Below are 14,359 nucleotides of genomic sequence, written 5' to 3'. Positions count from 1 at the left end.
AACAATCCCAGTATGGATAGAACAATCCCGTCTGATCCAGCAATCCCACTTCTGAATCTATAACTGGAGGAAATGAAACTACTACCTCAGAGAGACATCTGCACCCCACGTTCATCATGGCGTTACTCACAGTAGCCACAACAGAAACAGCCTAAGTGTCCCCCAACGAACAGATAACGGAAACGTGGTATATGTACACAACGGAATGTTACTCTGCCGTGCAACAGATGGAAATCCCGCCATTTGTGACAACACGTGGATGGAACTCGAGGTCATTACACTAAGTGAGACGAGTCAGAGCAAGACAAAGACTGTATGACCTCACTTAGATGTGGAATCTAAAAAAAACTGAGGTCACAGAAACAGAGAGATGAGAGCTTGCCAGGGGCGGGAGGTGGAGAGGGGGAATGGGTAGAGGTGGTCGAAGGGTGCAGACTTCCAGTTATCCAATGAATAAACTCTGGGGATGTAACGGACAGCACAGTGGCTGTAGTTAGCATTGAACTGTAATACTTGAAACGGGCTAAGAGAGTAGATCTTAAAAGTTCTCACCACACACACACACACACACACACACACACACACGGCAGCCATGTGAAGTGATGGGTGTGTTAATGAACCTTATTGTGGTGAACCTTTTTGCAATATATATGTGTATCAAATCATCACATCCTACAGCTTAAACTTACACAATGTTATACGTCAGTTAAATCTCGATAGGGCTTGAAAAATAAAGAAAGAACATCCTCGCTTCAGGGAAATGGTGGAAGGAGACTTTGACTTTGGCATTTCAGAGTTCTGCCTGAAAAAAGAAACAAGGTAGAGTTTCCAGAAGCTGCCACAGAGGTACAATCAAGGTCAAAGAGAAGAAATGCAGAAGAACGGTCCTGATACCTAACTCCTGCTTGGAGAATATCCACTCCCTGAACGGCCAGGACACCTGATGGGAATTTGAGCTGATGGGCTTAATGTGCAATTGTAGGCAGTTTTCAAAGCAGCAGCTACCCAGAAGTGGCTGCCTCAAGAATTGAGATTTCTTTAATCTACCTCTCATCAGCATGTATTTGTTCTGGATGGCTAAGAGATTTCTGGAACCCACAACCACGATTCACAAATAAACCTTCCAAGGGAATAATACTGTGCCTTCGAAAGTTTCAAACACAGCAGACTGCTCCCTTTTTCTTTTACTCTCTTGGCAAGAACCCCAGTTGGCATAGCTTTATTTTGAGCTCGATCCATCAACAATTCAAGAGATTAATAATGTATTTATATCACATGCTAGTAGTAGCATAAAATTATCTATAAATGTTTAATAAATATTCTGTAATGCTTTTGGAACACATGTTATAAATGATAAATAAATAACAATGGATTCTTTATGAAATATTTATCCTCAGCACGGTTATTGTAATGTTATAACTGCTTGGGAAGCCATTACTAACAAAGTGAATTGAGTTATCAAAGTTATAGATATGTTTAGCCCGCCATTCATAATGAAACGTGCAACACTTAAAATGAAGTAAAGACACTGGGAACAGTTGTTGACAAATTGTAACTGTCGGAGTCACCAGTCATACTTAGCAGTTTATAGACATAAAAGATTGGCAACTATTTAATAAACTATGCCTCCTGGAAAACTAGGTCCTGGTATCTTGTAAACACTGTGGGCTCTTTATGTATTCTCTGTGCGTGGTAACACTGAAGCACGGAATCTTCCCCAAATCTTCACAGGTTCAACTGGGCAGGGAGGAGAAGTTCCTCGTTATGCAGACAGCAAACAAGAGCTTAGACAGGCTTTAAATATAGTGATCACTTAATGAACGCTTACCATGTGTCAAATGCTTTAATTCACATAATCTTTACAGTAACCCTGAGAGGCAGGCATTACCATACCCATTTTACAGATGAGAAAAATTGATCTCAGGGAGGTTGAATCACTCACCCAAGTTTGCCTAACAAATAAGGAGCAAAGAAGGGCAATAAACCCAGGTTTCTCTGGACACAAAGCCCATGCATCTTTCCAAGGCAATGTGCTCCCCCAAGTATGTTAAAACTCTAAAATGGCCCTTGCATACATGGTCAGATGATTTTTGACAAGGTTACTAGGACCACTCAATGGGGTGAAAGGGCAGTTTCTTCAACAGATGGTGCTGGGAAAACTGGATACCCCCATGCAAAGGAATGCAGTTGGAGCCCAACCTTACATCATAGACAAAAATGAACTCTAAGTGGATTAAAAGTATGAATATAAGAGCTAAAACTACAAAACTCCTGGAAGAAAAGACAGAGGAAAAGCTTTAGAACACTGGACTTGGCAATGATCTCTCAGATGTGACACTAGAAGCAGAGACAACAAAAGAAGTGGACTTCAAAACTACAAAGCTTTGTGCTTCAAAGGGCACTCTTGACTGTGAAAAGGCAATCCAAGGAATGGGAAGAAATATTTACAAATCATCTATCTGATCAAGTATTCGTATTCAGAAAATGTAAACAACTTCCTACAACTAAAAAAAAAAAAAAACAACAAAAAAAACCCCAAAACCCAATTAAAGAATTGGCCAAGGACTTGACTAGACATGTCTCCAAAAAGATATACAACTGGCTGATAAACACACGAATGGATGTTTAATATCACCAATCATTTACATAAATGTAAACCCAAACCACAGTGAGACAATGAGATAACACTTCACACCCACTCGGATGGCAAAGAACCAGAAAATTATAGAGGTAGAAGGTCGAAGAGTGGTTACTGAGGGCAAGAAGGAATGGGGAGCTATTGTTTAATGGGTAGCAAAGAACCAGAAAACAAGTGTTGAGAATGTGCAGAAATCATTGGTGCACTCTTGGTGGGGATGCGAAACGGTGCAGCCATTGTGGAAAAACAGTATGGTGGTTCCTCAAAAAAATTAAACGTGAAGTTACCATCTGATCCATCAATTCTACTTCTAGGTATATACACAGAAGAACTGAAAGCTAGGACTCAAAGAGACATTTGTACACCCAGTCCATAGCAGCATTATTTACAATAGGCGAAAAGGTGGGAATAACCCAACCATGCATTGACATATGATGGATAAGCAAAATGTGATGGACGGACACACACGCAGACACACACACACACACACACACACACACACACACACAATGCAAAGAGAGTGAAATTCTGACCCATGCTACAACATAGATAAACCTTGAAGATACTGTGTTACATGACATAACCCAGCCATAAAAGGATAAGTATTATGTGATTCTGCTTTTATGAGGTACCTAGAATAGTCACATTTATAGAGATAGAAGGTCGAATAGTGGTTACCAAGGACAAGGATGAACGGGGAGCTATTGTTTAACAGATACAGGTTCAGCCGGGGAAGACGAAACGTTCTGGAGGTAGATGGTTGTGATGGTCACCCAACAATGTGATCGGACTTGATGTTGTGAAATGTATACTTAGAAATGGCTGAAATGGCAAATTTTGTTTTGTACATTTTACTACAATTTTAAAAACCCTTTAAAATGAGAGAGATTACCATATAAAGTTCAAAAGTGATACACCTAGAGTCCCATGAAAAAGAAACAAAAATATGAAGCCTGAGGATACTTGATAAAAAGTCTCTAAGAAGCCGGTGATCAGAGTAGCAGAGTGTAGGCAGAAGGTATCCCATGGGACTCATAATACCTACAAACAACTTTTTGCATCCTTAAGATTTTCCAAGAGAAAGAAATTCCCACCCTAAAAAATGCGAAGAGTTAATATTTTCCTTCTATTATTCCAACTACTGGCCACTGCTTGGGTCCAATATTCACCAGCTCTTATAATTAAATGGGGACAGGTTGAAAAGATGGCACATTAATTAAGGACAAATTACCCTGGACCACTGCAGAGTTCCTCATGTAAGAGTTACATTAATAGTAAAAATCAGCTCCTCATTATTAGGGAGGAAAAGAACTAAGAATGAGGTCCTCATTTTCTGCTAGATATTACTGCCAAGCCGATTTAACATCTCAGATCTTAAGCTCTTCTTTAGTTCAGTGAAGCTTCACAACTATTAAAATACTCAGGATTCAACTGATACACCAAAAATAAAATGGAAACTCATCTACATAACAAAGGTTAGGAGAAAGTAGGCATTGCCAGATCTTGGCTTTTCAACAACCACTGAGTTGGACGGAATGGAGGAAGTACAATATGTTGCATCATTTGAAGGTAAGTGTGGGCTTTGGGCACCCAGGATAAGGGGATGCACATAAGGTGTATACTCACCTTTTGTGAGTATACGTATGTGTGTCTGGGTGGGGCAGCATGGGAAACAGTGGATTAGATGGCTTTTTAAGGTCTTAGAGGGCTCCTATATTTACCAGTGTAAGCTTCTGTCCCTCTTATGCCCCTTTAAAGCTAAAAAGATGTATTCTTTTCACATAATCAAGTCTCAAAAGTTACCTGACATCTAGACCAGTAGCTTAAAACCTCAGTACCTTCAAGAATCAGGGAAGTCCCTCATCAAGATAAAAAGCTTCTGCACAGCCAAGGAAACAGTCAAAAAAACTAAGAGGCAGCCTACGGAATGGGAGAATATATTTGCAAATGACGCTACAGATAAAAGACTGGTATCCAAGATCTACAAAGAACTTCTCAAACTCAATACACGAGAAACAAATAAACAAATCAAAAAATGGGCAGAAGATAGGAACAGACACTTTTCCAATGAAGACATACAAATGGCTAACAGACACATGAAAAAATGTTCAAAATTATTAGCCATCAGGGAAATTCAAATCAAAACCACACTGAGATACCACTTTACGCCAGTTAGAATGGCAAAAATAGACAAAGCAAGAAACAACAATTGTTGGAGAGGATGTGGAGAAAGGGGATCCCTCCTACATTGTTGGTGGGAATGCAAGCTGGTACAGCCACTCTGGAAAACAGTGTGGAGGTCCCTTAAAAAGTTAAAAATTGAGCTACCCTATGACCCAGCCATCACACTACTGGGTGTTTACCCCAAAGATACAGACGTAGTGAAGAGAAGGGCCATATGCACCCCAATGTTCACAGGAGCAATGTCCACAATAGCTAAATCGTGGAAGGAGCCGAGATGCCCTTCAACAGATGACTGGATTAAGAAGTTGTGGTCCATATATACAATGGAATATTACTCAGCTATCAGAAAGAACGAATTCTCAACATTTGCTGCAACATGGACGGCACTGGAGGAGATAATGCTAAGTGAAATAAGTCAAGCAGACAAAGACAAATATCATATGATTTCTCTCATCTATGGAACATAAGAAATAGGATGATCGGTAGGGGAAGAAAGGGATAAAGAAAGGGGGGGTAATCAGAAGGGGGAATGAAACATGAGAGACTATGGACTCTGAGAAACAAACCGAGGGCCTCAGAGGGGAGGGGGGTGGGGGAATGGGATAGACCGGTGATGGGTAGTAAGGAGGGCACGTATTGCATGGTGCACTGGGTGTTATACGCAACTAACGAGTCATCGAACTTTATATCGGAAACCGGGGATGTACTGTATGGTGACTAACATAATGTAATAAAAAATCATTAAAAAAAAAAAAAGAAAAGAAAAGAATCAGGGAAGTCCCAAAAATTGGAGAAGTGGATCGGGTATGATGAAGAGAGAGGGATGGAAAGTCTGATACGTATCATGAACTCTGGAAATTTTGACAGTTTTTTGTTTTGTTTTTTAGGGTTATGTTTTGGACATCCCAGTTTGGTATAAGGAGAACAGCTTTGGAAATCTCTCAGTTTGTGTCTAATCTAAATTTATCTCATTAATATTCATGTCTACTTTTTTAGAAAAGAAACGAGTTTATAATGAAAGCACACAAACACACAGAATCAAAGGGAAACGAGAGGGATAAGCTAGGGATTGGATTGAGTAATACATTCAGCTCCGAGCTTCCTGAGAGCCAAAAGAAAACAGAGAAATGATGCACTAACAACTTTCATTGTCTGACTAATAACTGACTTATCAGGTCTTCAGGAGCACCAAACCTTTTAACTGAAGTCTGGATATTAGGATGGGAGCAGGCATGTGCTGGAAAAGAAAGCCAGGCGGAGGGAAGAGAGGACAGAGATGCAGAGGAAGTTACAGTCTTGGGCTGGGGACAAGGACATAGATGTGGATGGGTCCTGGACACACATACTCCTACCCATTCATTCATCAAATATTTGTTGAGTACCTACTATGTGCTAGGGACTGTGGCAGATATTGGAGACTGATGTGTGAAGTAGAGATTTCTACTCTTATTCTAGCAGAAGAGAGAAAATATGCAAACCATGTAATAAGCAAGTACATTATATATTTTGTTAGAAGTGATATATGTTATAGAAAAGGAAGAAAATGCAAAGGAGAGTAATGGGAATCAGGCATGAGACAGACATAGTAATAACTACTCTGCCTTTATCTCAACACTGCTCTGAGAATCAAATCAAACCATGTAGGTGAAAGAGTTTCATAAATTATTTTGTGAAAGTCAGTAGATATAATAATTGGAAGGTTGTTTTCAAAAGCTTCACGCATAGACACACACACACACACACACACACACACACAGGCATGTGTGCGTAAATATTTATCTCTTGGAATAAAAGGACACAACTCTTCCATTCTTTCTTCTAGCAAGTGATCATCTGTTACCAGGGGAGTATCCTTGGTTCTTAGCCAGCAGCAATTAGAAGATGACATTTCAGAAGATGAAAAGGAATAGAGATATGGCCTCTCTGCCTTGGCTGCTACCTGTCTAGTTCCCAATCCACTAGTGACACCACTATGGACACAAGGGCCAGTAAGCCAATTACATCTCTGCAATCCACCAGTAGCTCACTTCTTCCTCCACTGGCTGATGACTGTGAGGGAAACAGATGGAGCATTCCTTTCCTTCATCAAAACAGGCACATGATGGTTAAATACTCAGGCTGGCTAATGCAGTGTTCATCGCAGTTGAAACCAGTTAGCAAGACACAAAGTATATGATCGAGTAACTAGAATGAACCAAGCAAATACGTTGTGTAAAGTTTCTTTTGAATTCCTTGCTTCTTTATATAGCTACATGACCCTATCCGTGAAGTTCCCAGTTGACAAGATGGCGGAGCCCACAGGATTTCCTGGTAGACTGGATGCGGCGTACTTGAGTAATTCAGGCTGCATTTAAGGTTTTTGTTCTGAGCACTTAAAAGGACCAGGCTGCCCTCAGCTGAGATGTGGAAGGCTGTGGATGGAGAAGGATTTGCAGGAAGGCTCTGGAGCTTTGGATACATTGAGTTTGAGCTATCAATTAGACTTTGAGGGACAGATGTTGAGAAGGGAGGTGTATTTGTGAGTCTGGCATTTGAAAGAGAGGTCTAGGCTGGAGATCTAAATTTGAGTTATCAGCGTATACATGGTGTTACATGAGACCAGATGAGATCTTTAAGAGACTGAGAGTGGATGGAGAAGAGAGGAGGGTCAGGGGCTGAGTGTTGAGTCAATCAAACACTAAGAGGAAAGGGAGGGGAGAAGAGAGAAAGCAGCAGAGGAGACTGAGCACGAACATATAGTGAGATGGCAGGAAAACAGGTGTAAGATGTCCTTGAAGGCAAATCAGGAGGAGTGTCAAGGAGGAGGGAGTGAACTATGCCAAACATGGCAAAAGGCAAGTCTATAATTTAGTAGGTACCTCCATTGCTTCCCATTCTGCAGGAGACTCCCTCACTTAACCCCAATTACCCCAAGAACCTTGTGAATAGGGAGTGTGGCCCCGATTTTATGCATAAAGAGCTCAGCGAGATGGGGTAGGTGCCCCAGGTCACATTGCTTCAAGTGCCTGAGCTTGGATTCAAACCCAAGACTACTAGCTTCGATGCCCAAACTTCTTGCACTGCACATCCATTTATGTGTCTTCTCCCCACTTCCCCTTCCCCCAACTTTTGGGTAGGGTGGGAGGTGAGGGAAAGAGAGCTTTAGGGATTTTCTTATTCATTTTATGTTATCTTTCACAAATTAATTCAGCGGAAAAAGTGAAATGAGCTCAATACCATATTGTGTTTGAATTATTGACAACCATTCTTATTCTAACCAGGAAAAAACATCATTTGGTAGAAATAAAGCCCCTCACTCTCACTCTACCTTTCTATTATTAAAAAAAAAAAAAAGCCTTGCAATTCTGTGCCTATTATTTTACACTGTAAAATGATGAAGAATTAGAAAATTGTTAGATAGCAGGTGACAAATTGCAATCTGATGGGCCAACATGAACCTATAAAAATGTTATCAAGATGATATTAAACAGTCTATTCCTTACTTAGCATCCAGGCAGGAAATTGGAGCTATTCTTGCTGGGGTATCTCACACTTTGATATTTTTCATTTAGATAATGCTGTTTAAAATTTAACTGGATTACTGGTAATTTGTCTTTCAAGATGATGTACACTTGGCTCAGAATATCCTTTTCCCAGTTTTTAGTGAGAGACGTTTGGAACTTTCTGGAATTTCTGGAGCTTGTTTTTGACCATGATTTTTTTTTTGCTTCACTGACTGCAAATCTGCTTTTTTATAAAAAAGGAGGGGCGCCTGGGTGGCTCAGTCGGTTAAGCGTCTGCCTTTGGCTCAGGTCATGATCCCAGGGCTCTGGGATGGAGCCCCGCATCCGGCTCCCAGGAACTTTGCCTCTCCCTCTGTCCTTTTCCCCTGCTGTGCTCTCTCTGGTTCTCTCAAATAAATACATAAAATCTTAAAAAAAAAAAAAAAAGGAAAGAACCATGATTTCAATTTATGTGGCAGTTGGGTATGAGGTGCCATTGGATCCTTGAGCATCTTGTCATGAAGGGCATCTATGTAGTTGGTTATGTCCCTAGTGCTTAGCACGGTGCCTGTCACATAGTAGGGACCCAAGACATCCATTTGTTGAATGAATGTTTTATTCAACTATATTAAACCTGCTCTTGGTATGAAATCCAGCACAGATGGGTGCAAAATTACCATCTGTTGTGCTGAACTACTTGGGGTATAGGTGGATATCGCCCCCTTCAGCACAGAATTACCATAATACCGTTTCGCCTCACACCTCTTTCCTCATAGATCTTTTGGAGGCTGAGATGGCTCTGTTCTAAGACGAGGCTTTAAAGGGGGAACACCTGTTATTGTCTAAAAGTAGAATTAGAGGGAGTCAAATTTTGGGTGGCGTTTGGTAAGTGGGAGGAGGATAATTGTACGTATGGTCACAAAATTGTACACAGAGGCCAAAAATAATTCTTAAAAGAAAAGCCGTATCATATGCAAATAATAACCATCTGGGTTTGACTCTCAGATCATGTTTACGAAGCCTGAAAAGAAAGGGAGAGTTGATGAAGAAATCCCTTCTGTTACTTATGAACATTACCAAGAGGGTGTTGTGTGTCCTACGCTTTGCGTGGGGCCGGTGCCACAGTGGGGACAAGTTCCAGTACCTGACCCCTGAGAGTGATACGTGATACCCTATCGGGCAAGACAGACCATAGAGAAGCTAACATATATATACAGTTGTGGAGATGAGTCACGTGTGATATAATTGAAATGATGCTCCTCAGAAAGTTCATATTAGCCAATAACAGAGTAAAAAAATAAGATGTACGCTGTTCAGTTATTGAAAAAGTTACATGATATAAATGGGTTTTGGTACCAATTCCACCCGAACTTCCTCACACCAAGCAATTCTCAGAAGCCCGCTGGGTGTTCTACAATTCAACTCACTTCTGACACTATCTACACCTGGAGATAGGATCAGGTCCTGCAGGCTAAGGGGTCAGTCCTATAAGACTGTCCTCCTTCATTCAGATGCTGTGGTTCTGAACAAGGGGTTGAAAGACTGGAAGTTCCCATGACCCCTTCTTGGGTTTGACTGACTTGCTAGAGTGGCTCACCCATCTAATGGAAACGTTTTACTTATTAGATCATTGGCTTATATGTAAGTCAGGAACAGCTGGACAGAAGAGATATATAAGGTGAGGCATGGGGAAAGGGCGAGGAGCTTCCATGCCTTCTCACCTGAGACTGTCCCCCCAAATTTGCAGGAGCTCAGCAACCCAGAAGCTCTCTGAACCCCATACCCCTTCATTTAGGTTTTTTTTTTTTTTTTATGGAGACTTCATGACATAAGCATGATTAATCAAATCATTGGCCATTGGTGATTAGGTCAACATTCAGCCCCTCTTCGTTCTCTTGGAGGTCTGGGGGTGGGAGGGGGACTGAAAGTTCCTAAGTTCTAAGCATGTGTTTGGTTCCCTGGCAATTACCCCCACCCCTCCTTAGGTGAGGCCTAAAAGTCACTTCATTAACATAACAACAGACACCTCTATCACTCTCCTTTCTTAAGAAATTCCAAGGGTTTTAAGGAGTTCCATGCCAGAAACAGGAAAAAGACCAAATATACATTTCCTATTATAAATCACAATAGCACACTTGGTAACCAAACATAATCCATATGGGAAAGATCAGAAAAACAAAAGAAATTTCAAGGAAACACTAAAAACAAAACTACAGAAAAAGCAGACGGAAAGCAAAAGACAAGAAGACACATGTAAGAGTAAATACATCAGGTAAGACAATAAGTGTTCATCGTCTAAACTCTCCTATTAAAAGAACACAAAGATGCTCATACTAAGAAAAAAAAGAGAAAGAGATTTAAAGAAATCAAATCCTACTAAATGCAAATGAAAAAGACACGAACAGTTGAAATCAATAAGACAAGCACAGCTTTACCCAGAAAGAACAAAGAGTTGAAAATTCTGTTTTTACGTAAGGGAAGATACAAAAGCGAAATTTATGAAACGCAACAAGGATCACTTTATATTAATAAAACATGCGATTTGCAATAAAAATATACGGGTCACGATTACTTTCCAACAAATGACATCGTTCAATATATAAAATAATCAAAGGATCTTAAAATTTGCTTGCTTTGTGTTTTGTGCTTTTCTTTTTCTTCTAGCAAATAGAAGGATGGCACCATCCCTTGGGATGGGGAAGCTGGCGGAAGAGGGAGTTTTGGAAGGACCACCAGGGGTTCAATATGGCGCATACAGCATTTGCGGTATTTAGTAAACTGCCAAAAATGTGTCCAGTGAATTCATACAGTATGAAGGGCAAAGCCCAGGGCAGTGCTTTTAAAGAGACACATGAGATGCTGAAGGTGGGGCAAGAGAAAACAGTTCCTTATTAAGCACCGAGTGTTTACCAGGAATTCAGAGGGGGCTTTTACCAAAAAAGTTACTTCATGTAATACAACAACTCTGATTATTTACTACTGGTTAATTGAGCACCTGCTAGGTCCAGTCACTGTGTTTAGAGATAAGGAAGACATCAATGATGCCTTCAAGGATCTCAGCGTAGGACTGACTACTGCCACTTAACAGGGGAGGTAACTGGGTCTAGGAGAAGTGAAGAGACTTGTCATACAACTGGCAAATGCCAAAATTGGGTACCACAGTCATAGACAGCTATCTGCAGAGCCACGACGCATCAATCTTTCATCTTGTCTCTGTCAACCCTTCACTCTGCCTTTGAGAGGGAAATGCCGCCACCATTACAGAAATAGACTGAATTCAACCAACCCACGTGCTTCTGAGCATGCTCGCAATTTTTAATGCCTCTGGACAGGCACTGATCATTGTATTACAAATCAGACTTGGCAACTATTTAAAGCAGGACTTCTAGAGGACTCAGGTCCAGTCATCCATTGTGTTCTCTCCTTGATAGATCTGTGTTTCCACGGAAAGGTTGGAATTCTAAGCCCTCATCCTTTCAAAACAACTCTGTCCCACACGAGTGGCTTGCTCACGGCCGTAGAACACCTGGACCACAGACATCCCAGGGTCTGCCCCGAAAGGACCAGGTGTCCACGGGCAGGTGACGAACAGCCCATTTTCTGCTTTCTCCTCATTGCCCAGATGACAGCCCAGAAATCCTGAGATCTCTACAAAGCAAGGATCGGTTGCATAATTTCCTCGTGGAAAAGGTTATAGCACTTTTGGAGAATGCAGACCAGGGAAGGTGGCCTTTAGAAATGAGGGCTTCCAGGTAATTTAACCGCTTAAAGTGAATGTTAATATTTACATTATCTTGTTAACATCTTTGTGCTTTCTTCTCTGTCTGAGACAGGAGCCCGAAGGTCCAACTACTTTAAATACATGTTCCTCTGAGGGGAACGGGTCTTTCCCAGCGTTTGAGAGAAGAGCAAGCACAGCCTTTGTAATCCACCCATTTGAATTTCCCATCAAAGTCATTTGTTTTGATGGACACTCTTGAGGACGTTAGGGACAGCGGGCCTTGAGTCTCTCATCTGTAAAATGGGAAACATGTTCCCGGACTCCCTCAGTTACTGGGAGGATATGTGGGCACCATTTCCTGAGTACCCACTAGTACTCAGTAGTGTAGAACTATCTGTCACTCCTGTTGCTTTGGTCACAGTTCATTCTAAACTGGCACAAGGAGAAGCAAATCTGCTCTGGTTTTTTCACTTTCTCTTTTCAAGAGGTCCCAACGTTGCTGATACTACACACGATACAATACATTCGCCGGCACCATATACTTTTCACAACTCTCTGGTGTCCATCCAGAGAGCTGAATCACAGTGGTGACAAATCAGACAGCAGATCTGGACTGTCTTGAGTTCGAATCCTGACATTACCACATTCTAGCTTGGTGGCCTTGGGAAAAGTCTTTATCTTCTCTGTGCCTCAATTCTTCCTCCTCCAAATACTGTTAAGTATGGTACTCATCTCAATGGCTTCTATGTTTTAAGCCAGCTAATCCATGAATAGTTCTTAGTATATACCTGGCAACTTACCGTGCTTGGTAAATTGTAGTGATTCTTAGCTCGTGGGAATTTGGTTGCAAAGGATGCAAAACCATGAGCATCAGAATACATGGGATACTATTCTCATTTTAAAGATGGAGAAACTGAGTCACAGAGCAATCCACAGGCATGGCCAAAGTCACACCACTGATTTGCAGCTAGCCAGTACCTGCACTGCGTCCTTCTGACTCCTAAGGCAGTTCCATTGCCCAGGAAAAGTCCCAGCTGCTGGAGCTCCTGCCAGAATTTATTTCAGAGGCAGTTTTCCTGTATACCCACTCCCCGCACCCCACCACTGTTGCGGGAAATTATGCTGCGAGCCATGTATCTTCTTCGACATGCTCTGCTCTTGAAGAAACACTCCCAATTACCGTGGCTGTGTTCTCCGTGATTGCAATGTGTCATGACATTTCCAAGATGTAAGTTTCTTCGAAAAAGGCATTAGCACCAGGCGAGTGAAGCAGCTCATTTTTCAAACTTGGAAACTGTCGTTTGCCTTGCTCGGCGCCGGTGAAGCCTGAACGCACTGTTTAGTGAGTGCCGTCAGGCACCCGAAATTCACTGCCTTGGGCACGTTTGGCTGCTCTCCTTCTGGAAGATCTGCGGCTGAGAACGTGCAAATGTGCGTGCACGTCCACCACCCTCACATACATGTGCGCACACACACACACATTTTATGCTATGCACCCTATGTACCACTATGCTCGCCATATTCTCTGTTCCCATCTGGAGCCTGATTCTCTCCCCATTTCCCTGGAGCCACCTGATACCCCACTTACAGACTATCCTTTGCCCTTGTCCACCACTTACCACTTTAGAGATGGATTACATGCTTCAGGGTTCCTCATCTCTATCAGCCAGGTTATGAGTCATGAGCAAAAGAAACTACCCGATGCTGATTTTAGCAGTACTGGAATTTGCTGAGGACTCCCAGCGTGCAGAATTGCCAGCCTCAAGGAACAGGCAGGAGCCAAGGAAGGCAACACAGTTGGAACCACAGGCAAATGTATGCCACAGCAGCAGTCCTGTGAGGGCACCCGGTGCTCAGGTGGGCACAGCTCTCACCTGAAGATCAATGTCACACGTGCCCCTCTGCCCAGCTGCATCCTGGGTGGATGTACCTGATAAGCTAGATTCCAGTTACGGGCACCTATGGTAGCTGCAAGGGAGGCGGAGAACGTGAGTAGCAGCTGTATTCATTTCCTATAGTCGATGTAACAAAGAACCACAAACTGGGTGGCTTAGGACAAGAGCGATTTATTGTCTCAGAGTTCTGGAGGCTAGAAGTCCGATATCAAGGTGTCTGTATGGCCGCACTTGCTCTGAATGCACCAGACAAGGCTCTGCTTCAGGTCTTTCTCCCACCTTCCAGAAGCCTCAGTTGTTCCTTGGCTAGTAGAAGGCTGTCTTCCCCGAGTCCCTTCATGTTGCCTTCCCTGTCTTCACGTCTGCCTCCGTCCAAATTTCCCCCTTACAAGTTCACCCATCATCTTGGGTAGGGACCACCCTAATGACTTCATCTTGG

Source organism: Ursus arctos, unplaced genomic scaffold (assembly GCF_023065955.2).
Source record: "Ursus arctos isolate Adak ecotype North America unplaced genomic scaffold, UrsArc2.0 scaffold_2, whole genome shotgun sequence".
Lineage (NCBI taxonomy): Eukaryota > Metazoa > Chordata > Mammalia > Carnivora > Ursidae > Ursus > Ursus arctos.
Note: the sequence above shows the minus strand (reverse complement) of the source record.